At 40.8% G+C, this 17,422-nt stretch overlaps 1 long non-coding RNA gene across 1 annotated transcript; it reads left to right on the top strand.

Moving 5' to 3' along the window:
* Positions 1 to 358: 358 nt before the first annotated feature.
* On the top strand, positions 359 to 1,508 carry LOC118241406 (uncharacterized). The gene is made up of 3 exons (XR_004776060.2): positions 359 to 510; positions 1,063 to 1,116; positions 1,409 to 1,508. It is a non-coding gene; the product is annotated as an uncharacterized LOC118241406 (long non-coding RNA).
* The last annotated feature ends 15,914 nt before the right edge of the window (positions 1,509 to 17,422 follow it).

Here is a 17,422-nt window from a genome sequence, read left to right as displayed (position 1 = left end):
GTTTCTAGTTGTTCCTTGTTAACTCGTGTATATGTTCCTTGTTAACTCGTGGGTATATTCCTTGTTAACACGTGTATATATTTCTAGTGTCTCTCCAGTCTTGCCGCTGGTTATTGTTCACTCAGCCTGTGTTCATTGTACTAAGCCTCCATTTATACTAAGGTCCTATCATGTTTCCTGTTCATGTCGCCTGTGTTCTTCATTTCATGTTGTTGCCTTGTAACCTGTTCCCAGTTGTGTTTCTGTCAGTGTGTTGGTTCTATCGTGTTTAGCTTTCATTTTCTTTATCTTTTGTGGGTCTGTCCGTCTCCACATGTTGACTCATTCCACTGACCCTGATTTTCTGTTCCAGTGTGTTCCAGAGAGCTTGCGTCCTCTCATTGGCCTGTTCCAATATTCTCCAAAAGGCCGCAGAGCACCATTGGTCTGTTCCAATGTGCTTCTCCAATTTTTATTGGCTCTCCCGTTGCTGTCCCAGCACCCTGCCACACTTCTGACTTACAGCATTTGGTACGTGAAGCCAGGCTCCCTTTTTTACATTTTCCCTTCAATTTGTTGCGCTCAATTTCTTTCTATGGCTTTTATTCCCCATCTCGGTACGTCCAGACTTTACTGTAAAAGTGAGATTTAATGGGCAAAGTTAGTGGCCAGACCGACAGACCGAGCTAACTAGCTGCTCGTTAACCTGTCTGTGTCGGACACAGTGCAAGTTTTCTCTCAGACATCTTGGTTATCAGTTATGGGTGAATGAATGAATGAATGAATGAATGAAGTTAATGAAGTCATTTCCACTTCATCTGAAGTTAACATTTGCGGTACAATGACCTGTGCTACTGAAAATGACTGATTGTTATTTCAAACAACAATTAAATAGCACTTAAGCTTCACTAGCTGGGGATACAGAGTTATCTGGTTAACTGCAAAGAAGCTCCTTTTATCAAAGTCCATTTTCAAACACATGTTATTAACACAGTCCTGAGTAATGTACATTAATGCTGATTTAAAAAATGTTTAGGCATCAATTTTGGTATTAATTTTGGTTTGTTTCTCTTGATCCCTTAGAATGTTTTCCAAACTGGTATCTCCATATTCCAGGCCAGCACCTGTGAGGGTGAGGTGAGTGGCTACATATACAGCTGAGAGAGCAGAGACATACAGATTAGTGGAAGGTGTGGTGGTTAAGTCCACCAAGAGGGTTGTGCTCGCTCTGACGGGGAGCATTTTGTAGTGACCCATTTAAAAAAAAGATGATTGTCATCGAATTGGTTGTCTTATTTCAATAGTTACAATTTATCAGAAAAATATTGCAGCTCTAAAATGTATTTCAGTCCATCCACAGTCACAGTATCTTCAGATCTGGAAGTATAATGCTGCAATGCTGTCTGTCCTCCCTCCCCAACCTATAAAGACCTTCCTGACTGGAAAGCAGACTAGTGTGCACTCTCAGGGAGGGTTGTCAGTGTAAGTATTATTTGTAAAAATATTAGCCTAATTAAATATATGCTATGACCCTTAGTGTCATAAGAAATCAATTTAACCTTAATCTTAATCTGCACATATCTTATACCGACCCTAACAAACCATTACTGAAATGACAAACATGACACTTGTTTTTAAACTCTAAACTCGATTGACTGTTTAGATCTTGTCCATTGGTGTCCTCACAATAGCAGAGTGTAAATGAATTTTATATATTGTATCTAAGAACATTTATATAAATACTGTCTATGAAATCATTTCCAAATAGCATATGGCTAACAATACACTTTCTTACATAAACTGTGAGTCAGTGAAAGCACCACAGCAAATGTTGATTTTGCCTTTTAACACAAACGTTTGTGAACATCCACGTACTAAGTTGCTGTATTGACCAATTTTTATTGAGCGTTTATTTGCTAATTTCAGTAATTATTCAATGTGGTTGATTTGCAACTGAAGCCTCTGAGGGTAAGAGAAATATTAATATTGGTATTTTTTCACGTTGTTTTTTCCGCCGCTTGTGGTGACGTTAATAGGTGACTGCATTAATCGGTCATACTTATGTTGAATCGGTTTTCGTTGTTTGTGATTTGCTTCTGTTATTTCGCGATTGCTTTCTTTTGTGCAGGGATATACGTTTTGTTTTGTATTTTTTAATTAAGTGTCATTTGTTGTATTTACTAATCTGTGACTCATTCGGGTCATTAATCATGAGAGGGTTTAAAAGGATTTATTACTATCAACATAGTACTAGACACATTTCTGGAGGCACCGCGCTAATTTGCATTGATCTAACACGAAATTTCTGAGATGTGCTCCCTCTGAATGATTTCATTAGGGCGCCTTTAGGCAGAGGTTACACGCGGGTTTAATTTTTGAAACATTTTGAATCAAGTTTCAGGTTGAAAGGCGACATCTGTAACGGTGAGTTTAAGAGTTTTTATATAGATGTACTTCTGATTACAGTCCAGATATGCGCGCTAGCTGTCAGAAAGTGATTTATGAACATAACGGCTCAGCAATATAGGACGGAAAAAGTATTCATCTGCATAGATAATAAATTAATATTTAATATTTAGTGAAGCTGCCAGGAACGGCAAGGGTGATGCTTTCTATAAGGTAACAGTTAATATAAAATATTAATAGATACACTTGATCATCTTACTGAACTGGGCGGCTGAACCTGAGCTTACGCGCAATCGGCGAGCTGCCTCCAAACGTCGGCCGCTGTACTCGAACAGAAAGCTGAAGTCAAACTCGGGTTCCCATTTCGGGTCGGCGTGGCTTAGACTGCGTGGATACGGCTGCCTATCCGATGCTCGGAGAGGAACAGGGGCGCTCGCATCCTGCGCAGTCACACCGCACCTCTTAACTTTCACGTGAAAAAACAAATAAACCGCACACTCACATTTATCCGCAAGCATACATGCTTGCCTGAGTTGAAACGGATTGGCCTGCCACTTGTGTGTCTTGGTGAATTGTAGGTTGAAAGAACCATAAAGGGAAAGAGAAGGGTTTGGAGGAGAAACAAATTTGACATTTCAAGTTCCAACATCTCTAGCGGTTAGTTTAAACGTGTTTATATATTCTGACAGCGCTAGCTCAGGACTCAGCAAGATAGGACGGAAAAAGTATCTGCATAGATAAGTTAATATGTAATATTTAGTGCAGCCGTTTTAAAGTTTGCATGTCTGCTAAGAACTCTGGTTGGTCTCGCGGACTGTTGAACGGGTTCATGTGTTCATTTAGGGACTTTAGCTCGTGCACTGAGCGATAGTAGCTGTGCGCTTTGTTCCCTCCGCGTGCTGTTCTGCCTTCTTATGCTGCAGTTCAGTAGATGGACTGTGTGTCTCCTGCGTGCAGTTACCTCAGTAAATGCGTTTGGTAGGAGATAATGTCCATGTGGCGTACAAACCTTTATTGCTATTAAATAATAATAATAATAATATTCAAAAACACTGTCGCACTCTGTGATTAGCTAGTGGGTTTCACAACCTCTATTTTTTATCCCACATTTTTCTCCACCATAATATTTGTGAGGTCGTTAGATAAAAAGTACGAATGTTGCTACATAAACTCAGTGGTCACTTTATTAAGAACACCTGCCTTGCACCTACAGTAACTGTCTAGTTTAGTACATACTGTAACGCTTGGAGTTAGTCCTGTTTAAATTATACTCCAACCCAGATGAGCAGATCTTTGGAACTGGTAGAGAGAAGCCTGTGAAACACGTGGAGGAGATGCGGACCAGAATCACTCAGTTTAGTAGTAAACTTGCTGGTTTATTCACCACGTGACACAGGCTGGCTCCTGGAGTATTGTAGACAGCTCATACATGAGTTGTAAAAACATCCACAGCTCATAACGCGTTACTAAAGAAGTAAATAACGATAAATGAAGATCTGGGTCCGGCAACGTCCGTCACGCACAGTACAAAACCAACTCTTCCGCGTGGCCTACGTGCACACGCCTTTTACGTAAACGTAATTTAAGGGGACAGTCCGCAAATTACTGACCGTTACAATACTCCTGTTTTATAGGTGCATTACAGACTAATTGATTCTGCATGTTGCCAGGAACAGTTTATCAGCCCAGAGAAAAAATGTTTCAGGTTTATTTCTGTGTTTGTCATGTACATTTAAGACTGGTAACAGTGCATCCACAGGCGGAGAGTTTCAGGTGTTCTGGGTCATCAAGTCTTTCATGAGCTAGATCAGATGGGAAACTGTGCAGGGTGGTGCGTCCCCAGAACCAAGGTTCAGAACCTCATGTGTTAAAACCTTTCGGACAGGATTCATTTGACATGGCGAGGTGTGGTAATGTAATTATTTCCCTCGTTCCTCAGTGATTTTACTCTCGCCATGTCCGTCATTTTACCTACTGCAGTGTCAGTAATAATTATTACGCCCTTTTCCTGCTATAAACGGCTGTTTGCTGTAATCTCAGGGATTTTTAATCCCGGGCGAATATCCAGGGTTCAAATATCAGAGTTTGGGCGCTTTTTTCTCCAATCTCGGAAGTGCTCGAATAGGCAAATGACTTCTCAGAGATTTTAAGTAAATTCCCCTACACATATGTAACCTGCTAATGTTCAAACCCAAGTCATTACTATAAGTGGTTTCATTAAATAACAGAATTCTGTGCAAATGTGTGAAAAATATTTAGTGGTTGCGACCAACGAAGGCTATGTATCACACGTGGATGTTTTAGTGAGACAGTAATACGTAAATCCATTAGCCGCTGACATGTCTGTAATTTATCCTGAGGTTTCTGATCCTGTGTGAGTCTGTCATACACTTCAGAGGTCTTGTGGTAAAGTTGCTATATGTACATATGACTGGAAAATGAGTCCCGTCTGATTAGTAGTTTAGTGTTGCCAGAAATATCAAACACAGCATGACTGCTGGGAATAAGGGAGCTGAACAGTGACACAACGTACTGGCAGGTAGGACTGTGATGTTCTGGACCCTGGACTAACCCCTCTCTGGTAAAGGAGGATTACTGTGCTGCTGAGGTGTAGTGGGGTTTAGTCCTGTTTATTTTATGCCAGGTGCTGTAATCAGGGTACTGTAAATAAGTGACATTTTTCCTAATAGTGATCACTCTGCTCCTACCTGTACAGTACTGACTGGGGTTGTCCTGTCTCCTCTGTACAGTACTGACTGGGTCCTCCTGTCTCCTCTGTACAGTACTGACTGGGTTCTCCTGTCCCCTCTGTACAGTACTGACTGGGTCCTCCTGTCCCCTCTCTACAGTACTGACTGGGTTCTCCTGTCTCCTCTGTATAGTACTGACTGGGTTCTCCTGTCTCCTCTGTACAGTACTGACTGGGTCCTCCTGTCTCCTCTGTACAGTACTGACTGGGTTCTCCTGTCTCCTCTGTACAGTACTGACTGGGTCCTCCTGTCTCCTCTGTACAGTACTGACTGGGTTCTCCTGTCTCCTCTGTACAGTACTCACTGGGTTCTCTTTTGTCTCCTCAGTCATGCTGTCCTGCAGCAGGTGTCACTGTGTTCTGCTGTTACAGCTGCGGACAGTCATAGCTGGTAAGTGGACAGAACAGGTTCTCTCAGGTCATCAGAATTTCATCCATGACTTTGGTGTGTTAACCAGACTATTGTACCTGCTTGACCTTTATCTTTATTTAATCTTCTTTATATTTAATAAAATTATTATTAAATTAAGTAATAAATTCTGACGGTTGTTTTTAATAATTCATTTTGCGCTGCACAGCGTAAACGATGCCATCCATTTTTATAACATTAAAATGGATAGTAAACTTGTTTACTGCATTGCTGCTATTCATGAGAACTGTACTGTATAACTCACTGTGGATATGTGGCTCCTTGTACCTACTGTATAACTACAGTGTCTGTCTCACTCATAGACCCCATTCATAGTCAGCTGGCTAAGGTAGCATGAACACAGTGATCCTTTACTAATAATGTCATAACCTTTTTTTCAGAACACTGAGAAGGGATAGGTTGCTAATGGCCCGCCCCCAGAGTGACAAAATTAATCAATTTCAAGTATATCCCCAATAGAGCATGTGGACCTGGTTGATTTTCACTGGACTCTTTGAGGTGGTTGGACACGCTTGAATCCAGCCACTGATGTTTTACACCACTTGGTGTGATGCTTGCTTGCTGATACCAAAACAAAAGAGTGATTGAGTGGGAAAAATTTGTGTTTGTTTACGTCCCCTTCTTGATGCTCCTCCTCCACTTGATCAAGTCTTCTGTCCTGTGCTGGAATTGTTCTCGGCTGCGGTGTTGTCTTGATTGGCTGCCTCATTCTACCCAGCGCATAAGGGGAATATAAGGGGAAGACTGGGAAAAAGCGACAGACGGAGATACATCTTCACTGTTGCTGAAGCTGGTTGTTTGTTCAGTGAGTGTTTGATGATTGTTGTGGTTTTGGGCCTCTGCTTCCCCTTTTTCTGGACGTGTTCACTGTTGTAAATATTATTCTGTGTATAGTGTATTGTAGTAGTCCTGCGTGAATCGTAGTTGGGAAGTTTGGAGTTTGACACCTTTTTTATTTGCTCAGTTCTTTACTTCTGTTTATTAGTTTTTGGGAGTAGGGAGGGTTATTGTACTTAATTTTGTTTGTGTTCATTTGGGACAGTTGGTTGTTTGGACAGAAGGGCTTGGTGGTTGGCATGTTTGCCTCTCAGCCTTCGAGTCCCTATCTGGGTAGAGTTTCCGTGGTGTTCTTGTGTTTGTGTGGGGGTCGAGTCCCTATCTGGGTGGAGTTTCCATGTTCTCCCTGTATCTGCGTAGGTTTCCTCTGGAATCCTCCCAAAAACATGGAGGTTAGGATGATTGGATACTCAAACTGTCCTGTATCAATGTGAGTTGTGCATGAATATAGATAAAGATAGATGTGTGTGTGTGTGTGTGTGTGTGTGTGTGTGTGTGTGTGTGTGTGTGTGTGTGTGTGTGTGTGTGTGTGTTTGTGTGTGTGTGTGTATGTTCAGTGATGGTTGGTGCTCTGTCCTGGTCTTAACCTCCTCCCCTTCTCCTACACCTGGTTCTCCTGTAGTTTCTAATAGAGAGAACACTGTGTGTAAATTGGCTGCTGCTTCTCATCTGTCTGTGAGTGATTTGAGTGTGTCCAGCTATGGTTGGTGCTCTGTGTGTGTGTGTGTGTGTGTATGTCCAGCTATGGGTGGTGCTCTGTGTGTTTGTATATGTCCAGCTATGGTTGATGCTCTGTGTGTGTGTATATGTCCAGCTATGGATGGTGCTCTGTGTGTGTGTGTGTGTGTGTGTGTGTGTGTGTGTGTGTGTGTGTGTGTGTGTGTATGTCCAGCTATGGGTGGTGCTCTGCGTGTGTGTGTATATGTCCAGCTATGGGTGCTGCTCTACGTATGTGTGTATATGTCCAGCTATGGGTGCTGCTCTACGTATGTGTGTATGTCCAGCTATGGGTGCTGCTCTACGTATGTGTGTATATGTCCAGCTATGGGTGCTGCTCTACGTGTGTGTGTACATGTCCAGCTATGGGTGCTGCTCTACGTATGTGTGTATGTCCAGCTATGGGTGCTGCTCTACGTATGTGTGTATATGTCCAGCTATGGGTGCTGCTCTACGTATGTGTGTATATGTCCAGCTATGGGTGGTGATCTACGTATGTGTGTACATGTCCAGCTATGGGTGCTGCTCTACGTATGTGTGTATGTCCAGCTATGGGTGCTGCTCTACGTATGTGTGTATATGTCCAGCTATGGGTGCTGCTCTACGTGTGTGTGTACATGTCCAGCTATGGGTGCTGCTCTACGTATGTGTGTATGTCCAGCTATGGGTGCTGCTCTACGTATGTGTGTATATGTCCAGCTATGGGTGCTGCTCTACGTATGTGTGTATATGTCCAGCTATGGGTGGTGCTCTGCGTATGTGTGTATATGTCCAGCTATGGGTGGTGATCTACGTATGTGTGTATATGTCCAGCTATGGGTGGTGATCTACGTATGTGTGTACATGTCCAGCTATGGGTGCTGCTCTACGTATGTGTGTGTACATGTCCAGCTATGGGTGCTGCTCTACGTGTGTGTGTATGTCCAGCTATGGGTGCTGCTCTACGTATGTGTGTATGTCCAGCTATGGGTGCTGCTCTACGTATGTGTGTATATGTCCAGCTATGGGTGCTGCTCTACGTATGTGTGTATGTGTCCAGCTATGGGTGCTGCTCTACGTATGTGTGTATGTCCAGCTATGGGTGCTGCTCTACGTATGTGTGTATATGTCCAGCTATGGGTGCTGCTCTACGTATGTGTGTATGTGTCCAGCTATGGGTGCTGCTCTACGTATGTGTATATGTCCAGCTATGGGTGCTGCTCTACGTATGTGTGTATGTGTCCAGCTATGGGTGCTGCTCTACGTATGTGTGTATGTGTCCAGCTATGGGTGGTGCTCTACGTGTGTGTGTATATGTCCAGCTATGGGTGGTGCTCTACGTATGTGTGTATGTCCAGCTATGGGTGCTGCTCTACGTATGTGTGTATATGTCCAGCTATGGGTGCTGCTCTACGTATGTGTGTATATGTCCAGCTATGGGTGCTGCTCTGTCCTGGTCTGAACCTCCTCCCCTTCCCCTGCACCCTGCAGTCCCACAGGGGTCTGTGGTTTCTGACAGACTGTGTGTGTAAATTGGCTGCCGCTTCTCATCAGTCTATCAGTGATTTGAGAATAAAAGCTGATTTCTGTCTGTAAAGTGTCCTTGAGTTTGAGAAAGGTGCTAAATAAATGTAACCAATAATAATAATAATAATAATAATAATAATAATAGTAGTTTTATTTCTAGTGTGTCTTATGTTTTGTTTTTTTTTTAGTTTGGCCTTGTCTGCTCCTGAAGCTCAATCCCTCTACAGCCGACCCTCAATAAATCAACAAATACTTCAGCCTCAATACCACTGTTTACTGTAGTAATTATGCTGTGTGTTAATAAGTAAATGTAGTCAGTGAAGGTGCAGTAATTATGCTGTGTGTTAATAAGTAAATGTAGTCAGTGATGGTGCAGTAATTATGCTGTGTGTTAATATGTAGATGTAGTCAGTGATGGTGCAGTAATTATGCTGTGTGTTAATATGTAAATGTAGTCAGTGATGGTGTAGTAATTATGCTGTGTGTTAATATGTAGATGTAGTCAGTGATGGTGCAGTAATTATGCTGTGTGTTAATATGTAAATGTAGTCAGTGATGGTATAGTAATTATGCTGTGTGTTAATAAGTAAATGTAGTCAGTGAAGGTGCAGTAATTATGCTGTGTGTTAATAAGTAAATGTAGTCAGTGATGGTGCAGTAATTATGCTGTGTGTTAATATGTAGATGTAGTCAGTGATGGTGCAGTAATTATGCTGTGTGTTAATATGTAAATGTAGTCAGTGATGGTGTAGTAATTATGCTGTGTGTTAATATGTAAATGTAGTCAGTGATGGTGCAGTAATTATGCTGTGTGTTAATATGACAGACTGGAGCTTCAGCAGTGATCATAGTTATGACGGAGCACAGGTGGTGATCAGGGTGGTGGTTGTTGTTGTTGTTGTTGTTGTTGTTGTTGTTGTTGTTGTTGTTGTGTACACCCCCCCCCCCCCTTTGTGTAGCTCATTCTCTCCACTGGTTCATTCACTTTGAACTCTGAGTATGTTTCTATTCTACATTTACAACAATATCTCTCTACAAGATCCAGATTTGTTTTAGTTTGATTTCTAAACAGTTCTCCATCACTGTACTAGTTACTTCCTGATTGAATTTGATTGAATTTGATCCCACAATCCCTCTTGATCTTGTCACAGTGACCAATCTCATACATACACATATAATTATAACTCTGTATGTTTAAATACACACACACACACACACACACAGATCCGCACTGCCTTTCTCTGTCCCATTCAGGGGTCAAAGATCAGTGTATGTATACATGATTAGAGCGCTCCTGAAGCTCACCTGGTAGAGCAGGTACAGTAAGGTTTGATCCTCAGAGAGGACACATGCTGTCATATTGATGAATATGTATCAATCACTATAAGAGGATCTGCCCAGTACTGTAAATATGTTTATGGAAATATTACTATGCGATCCTGTGATGTAATTTAATGCAACTGTAAATACTTTTGTCAAGTCATGGAAAAACAGACAATTTTGTCTGTAGTATCTTTGAATAGTTTAAATAGTTTAGTTGCCATTTGTCAACATGTTTTATTTAAGAGTTCCCCTTATTGTTCAGGTTATTGTAATGGTGAGCGGTAATGAGGTGGTCGCATGTGCGGAGGAGAGCGAGATTTCTTAGGGGCAAATCCAGAGTTGTAGTCAGAGTAGTCCAGGGTCCTAGAATACATAACAAAAACAAGGGCTAGGATAACAAAGCCTAGGAAACACAAACCAAAAGCACACGAAGGCAAACAGGGAAAGCAGCTATAACAGAAAGAAGTAACATACGGAGTTAAGGAAAAACAAAACAGCTAGAATCAAACAGGCTAACATAAACAGAGGCTTAGAAACAAAGACGAGCTTACACACATGCAATACATGCAATACATGCAATACATGCAATACATGCAATACATGCAATACATGCAATACATGCCACACAAACACACGCAATGAACAGCAAAAACACAGGGAACCAGACAGGGTTTAAATACTTGAACTAATGAACACTAAACAAGGCGCAGGTGCAAATCATGAACAGTGAAAACCAAAACAGGGGACTGGAACAGGACTGGAAAAGTGAAACATGAGAAAGGAAACCATAGAGACGGACAATAGGAAGGACCAAACAAGACATTTATTCATGACATACATTCTGTTTCACAAGTGATGGGCACTATGTCCACAAACTGGACAACAGACTAAAGCAAACCAGGGGGAAAGAGAAGAAGAAAACACATCTGAGAAATTCATCTCATGCGGTTGTGAATCCAGATTAGATTACAATAAACATCTTACGAGGCTTGTTTTAAATTTCATAGTTGAATTTCCTCTCAACTATAACAAAACATTTATTTTTTAAATATCTGCTGTGGAATTCCCTACATGTTCATGTGAGTCGGGTAGAATGTCAGGCTCTCTTGTTAATGCTTCCTTGATGTTTTTAATATGGTGCACCTCCTAGTTTGAGTGGCTCACACCCCTCACTTCTACTCCTCATTCTCACCCTTCACTCCTATTTACTCTCTCACCCCTCACTCTCACTTCTCATTCTCACCCCTCACTCCTACTTACTCTCTCACCCCTCACACCTACCCACTTTCACCCCTCACTATCACTGCTCACTCCTACTCCTCACTCACCCATCACTCCTACTCACTCTCACACCTCACTCTCACTCATCACTCCTACTCCTTACTTTCACCCCCCTCCTCAATCTCACCCCTCACTCTCTCCCCTCATTCCTACTCACTGTCAACCCTCACTCTCACTCCTACTCCTCACTCTCACCCCTCACTCCTACTCACTCTCATCCCTCACTCTCACCTCTCACTCTCACCCCACACTCCTACTCCTCACTCTCACCCTTCACTCCTACTCCTCACTCCAAGTGAGATACTAGTGATGGCCCCTACTGTGCCGAGGCTTCGGAGCACATGTCGAGAGCTCCAGGAAGTCTTTTATGAAACATGTATCGAGGCTTGCTTCTTTAAGGATGAATGACGTCACTGATGATGCCTGAAACCTCACTGGTTCAGGAAGCATTTCGAGTGTTGGCACAATTTATGAACACACATAAAGCGCAATGGATCCATGCAAAATTTGCATGTTTGTGTTCTGTCAATTTGCCTGTGACATTGATGAGCTTGTTTTCATGGAGCCTGCTAAAAGGAAAAGGGTTTCCCATGTATGGAAACACTTTGAGCAGATCTCTACAAATAAGGTATTGCACATAATATGCCTGTAAATAATGAAATGTGTTACTACTATAATATTCACAAGGCATTTTTTTTTTCCATTCCAAACCACTGGGATACAACAACAACATGTCATCTGTGTTATTGTACTTGTCATGTATAATGAGGGGGATAGAGTTGGATCCAGCCAAGGTGGGTATGGGTTTCCAATTTTCATATTTGTTAATCAACCATGATAATAATGACATTGACCACGATGCTACATTCATCACACACATCAAAAAATAAAAACAAAACATATGCACATGTTCATGTAATGACTTCTGACATGCAAATACTGTAATTAAACCATAACCTAATTTAATTTTATTCACTGTTAACATTAATATGCATATATATATATATATATATATATATATATATATATATATATATATATATATATATAAAATATAATGTGTATATACTGTGTATATATATATTTATATACTGCATTATTCTCTGCACCTTACATGTTATTTGCAGTTTGGATTGGATTACAAAGTGTAAAAATGACAAAGTGTAATCTAATCTTTACAAAGCAGTGACCAGAAAGGAAGAGCTGGATGAGGCTTTGGTCTTCATGATTGTTAGAGACACACAGCCATTTAGCACAGTTGAGGATAAAGGCTTCAGGGATTTAGTAGCAAAATTTGATCCAATCTATATTTTCCCAACTAGGAAAGTATGTATGGTGACATGGATAAATTATGAGAGTAGTATTAAAAAAATAATATTTTCTTCCTTCCCTTTAGACCGCAAAGGCCATGGTTGAGACCAAATATCAACAAGAGAAAGAGAAGACCAAAGTTGAGGTCCAGAAAGTTCCTGCAGTGAGTGTGACAGCAGACAAACTACTTGGCTGTGACCTGCCATTTTATAGATGACAACACATGACTGAAGTCCACATTACTCGGTGTAGTGAAATTCCCACAGGCGCACACAGCTGAAAATTTGGCCTGTGTGAAATCCTCTCTTATGGAAGAATGGGAAATAAAATCCAAAGTAACATGTCTAGTTACTGATGGCGCATCTGATATGATTGCCTGTGGTAAACAGCTGAAGCTGCATCATGCCTTCTGCGTTGCTTACACCCTGAAAATAGTTGTTAAAAAAGCTCTTGAACTAACCCCAGTGCTGTCTGCCATTCCTACAAAGGCAAGGAAGCTGGTGGGCTATTTTAGAAGCAGCACAACTGTCAAAGTTAGTAACATTATTTTCACATTTGTTTACACATTGTTTTATATTGCTACATATGTAACATTTAGGTTTTTATTGTTAAAGGAGAAGCTGGACCTTGTTCAAGAGCATATGGGAAAACCAAAAAAGAAACTGATTCAGGAGGTTGAAACAAGGTGGTACAGCAGCTTTCAAATGCTGGAGCGATTAGTAGAACTCAGGGAGCCTGTAAGCATTGGCAGGCTTACAAACTGGTATTCCTGCGCTGACCTCTGATGAGTACAATAATGTTTGTGAGCTCCTGTCTATACTGTCTCCTTTTCACACGGCCACTGTGGTGCTGTCAGAGGAGAAAAAGGTATCTGGCTCCAAAGTGGTGCTATTATTGAAAATGGTGGAGAAGATGCTCCAGGAAGAGGCAGCAAAGGCAACGGTCCCAGTAGCTAGTGAACTGGGAGAGACCTCATCAGGCTCCTTAGGGAAAAGCTCCACACAGCATGAGCATTATATCACTGGCAATGCTACTAGACCCAAGATACAAATCACTTGGATCCTTTAGCCCAAAAAAGGCAGATAAAGGAATAAAACAACTCACCTTTGAATGTACCAATGTAATAGGGTCTAGACAGTCACATTCAATACCAGCTGCAGCTTCAACATCACAAGATGCTGTAGCTGAAAGACCTGGTTAATATTTTTGCATTGGATTAAAGTCAATTTCAGAGTTATGACCTCATTCATATTATCTGGTTTTGCTTCTCAGGAAACAAACTGGTGTGATTTTGATGCCACATTCATGGAGGCCAGAAGAACACACAATGTCACTACTGATGCCACAGTTGAAGTGCAGACCTGGCAGAACTGAAGAAAAGCAGAACACAGGGTCCCCTCCAGTACTGGGAGAGGCAGAGGTGTATATATCCAAATCTCTACAGGTTTGCTGTGGGATACTTGTGCACCTCTGCCTCCTCAGTACCATGTGAAAGTGTTTTCTTCAAAGCCAGGGAAGTTATTTTCAAACAGAGAAACCAACTGAGTCCAAGCACAGTGCTGGCATGCATTTTGCTAAAGGCAGTGCGTGCAGGAAAACTGCTATTAGCACGTCCATCGTTTTTGAGGTGATTAACATTGCTTTTCTAAGACAGACATCTGTTTTGGACATCTTTTACTTTTAAATCCTATAAATGGTGACCGCTCCATATTATGTGCAATTATTTAAATCTGGATCTTAAAAACATTTTCCTTTGTGCAGGTTTTGATTAAGGATTACAGGTACAGCATCATTTTGTCTTGGCTGCTCATCCATCAGATAAAAATGAATAGCCCATCAAATAAATAGCAAATACCCGGTGTTGTGCAGTGAGCCCAGTCAGCCAAACCCTCTTTGTGAAACAGAAAATCTCAAGTTTGTTTCAACTCTAAGCCAACTAACTGAGTTTTCACTAAACCTGCTTAAGGTAGCTTAAATGTTGTATTATACACAAACACGCACAAACGCACACACGCACGCGCACCCGCACACACACACACACACACACACACACACATACATACATAATGGAGTAGCATCAGGAATAGAGTTTGTTTTTTGTTTTTTGCTTTTAATACCCAAAAAAGTCAATTTTACTTGATGCCATATAGAACTCATGGCACTGCTGTATATTCTCTCCTGTTCTCATGAATTTGCTAAGGTACTGTAGAGCAAGACCGTTGTGCTTTGTAGGTCATTAGAAGGACGTTGTAATAGTAGGTGTCATCATCATTGAATCTGATGCCCGAGGACATTATCAGCTCTTCACGATTTCAGCCTGTTATCACACAGCTGTAAATGATAGCGATGGCATGATACCAGTTTTTCTGTACCAATCCAATGTCAACATCCTGTGTTTTAATGTCAACCAATATCAATACTGATCTGATATTTTTTCATTAAAAACCTGCAACAGTAAACATGTTGGTGAATGGTTTGTTTTGGACCAAATAATCTTTTTTTTTTTCTTGCCTGATCTCTCTGGTCCCTCCCAAGGTAGTGCTGGGAAGGTCTCATCAATCTCCCCTCTGCTACTGGCCATCTCATCTCTGCTGATGTTCCCTGAGAAGCAGGTTATTCCTACTGAAAATGACATACAGACAAATTTCAAATTAGCCTAGTGTCCTCAAAGTAAGACCTATACTCCTAAATTTCATTGTACAGAATTAGCTAAAGTATAAAATGCATTGCCATTCTTTCTTGCTTTTAGGTTTAGAACTGTAGCATTTTGGAACTTAGTAAGTGCACCGGGTTCTCATAAACGTATGTATGTTTGTCTTATCAATTTCACCAAAACAACTCCATGTTTCTTTACTTTTACATCTTTCTCTTACCTTCATGTATTATGCCGTTTGTGTGTGCGAACACTTTCGGAGCAATTATATAGGTGCGTTGGACCGCACGCCACTCAAAGCTTTTATTAACGGAACTGGAGGTTGGTTGCGTCGAGTTCAACTCCGTCCAATCATTTTGGGATTAGAACATGGTTTTACTCTTGAATCCCTTTCGACATTATATGTGCTATGTACATTTTAATGGGTGTTGTTTTGGGAAGGGATAGACTAATTTTAGTTACTGCAGCCTTTCTTTCGTTTGCTAACTATATTCATTCTGTTCCTTCTACCAGGGGAGCCAAGTCTGTCTCTCACTCATACACACACACACACATTAACAAGCAATTGATTTTTTACATGTTTATATATCATCACAGGTACAGAGATATTATTTTTTATTTTATGTTTCTTTTGAAAATGTTAGTTTGCTAATCGCAATGTCATGAAATCTTGTATCCTGTGGAAAAGCACAGTGGAAAAAATATTATTTCTTAATAAAAGTGAATAAAGTCACCACAGTATTCATAAGCATAACCATTTTCCCATCTTTGAAAAACACTGCAACAGTCTTAAAAACATCTCAACATAAACATCTCATGTCCTATTTGGTTTATTTAAACATTGACTGAAATCAACCTGTTTTTTGACACTAGTAGACCTCCAAAACCATTACGTACACATCAAAAACAGATTAGATGAATGAATGAACCACACAAAATCATATTAAGGTGTTTTTATTTCTATTGTTGGCAGTGACTATTCCCATGCTGTCACTGGTGCAAAACAGCCAAGAGATCCATCATTTACTGGGAGGTGCATGGCAGAGCGAGACATACCTCCTGTGGGCTTGCTAGCTGACCCCTCAGTGAAATTAAATGTGGTTGCTGAACTTGTTATAGTGTGGAAAATAAAAGGAAACCCCTTTTATTCACAACCTGGTGTACATCATTGAGTGGGACGGAACACAGAGGTCCCACTAGCTACTATTTTACATTCCCATTCAACCTAATGACATTCTATATAATACAACTCTAGTTTCGAGCTAAATACCTACAATTAGATGATTTATTTCAGATCACATACTTTCAAATAAAACAATAAAGGATTCTGGTACTTATTTTTCTAATGACTGTGAGACATTCTAGATACCACAGCATAAGCAGACGGACAAACCGATTATGGCACATGCTCTTGACCAACACAAACCTGACATGATAATTTACATAGTACTAGTTTCTACTTGAAATGTGTTACAAAGACACCTGTTGTTCTTATTCATTTGCTGCTATTCCGATATGCCTCTACCTTTATTTCCTTGTGTTTGCACTGACTGGGTCTATGAAAGCAGGGAGCAGGCATGTGTGTCTGTCAAGGCCATGTGCGTTTGGAAGCACTCTCAATGTCCGGTTAACTGTAGAGATATTCAAGCCTGGTAAACTGTTGTCAGATATTCAAGCTTCAGTGTTAGACAGCAAACATTCCATTGGCCGAGGTTGTCCTGCAAATTACAAACGTTTAGTTTTAAATGACCTCATATGCAATCACAGCTTTATCAAATGAAAATTGAAAAAGAAAGAAAAAATGATGCATTTGGATAGCAGGTCCACATGTGAAGTACAGACTGCATGGATGAGTAAGTCCAAACTGCTGGCATGCATTTTGCTAAAGGCAGTGCGTGCAGGAAAACTGCTATTAGCACGTCCATCGTTTTTGAGGTGATTAACATTGCTTTTCTAAGACAGACATCTGTTTTGGACATCTTTTACTTTTAAATCCTATAAATGGTGACCGCTCCATATTATGTGCAATTATTTAAATCTGGATCTTAAAAACATTTTCCTTTGTGCAGGTTTTGATTAAGGATTACAGGTACAGCATCATTTTGTCTTGGCTGCTCATCCATCAGATAAAAATGAATAGCCCATCAAATAAATAGCAAATACCCGGTGTTGTGCAGTGAGCCCAGTCAGCCAAACCCTCTTTGTGAAACAGAAAATCTCAAGTTTGTTT

The sequence above is a fragment of the Electrophorus electricus genome, chromosome 1, assembly GCF_041902795.1.
Source record: "Electrophorus electricus isolate QZ-2024a chromosome 1, ASM4190279v1, whole genome shotgun sequence".
Taxonomy (NCBI): domain Eukaryota; kingdom Metazoa; phylum Chordata; class Actinopteri; order Gymnotiformes; family Gymnotidae; genus Electrophorus; species Electrophorus electricus.
This window is presented reverse-complemented; position numbering and strand designations above follow the sequence as displayed.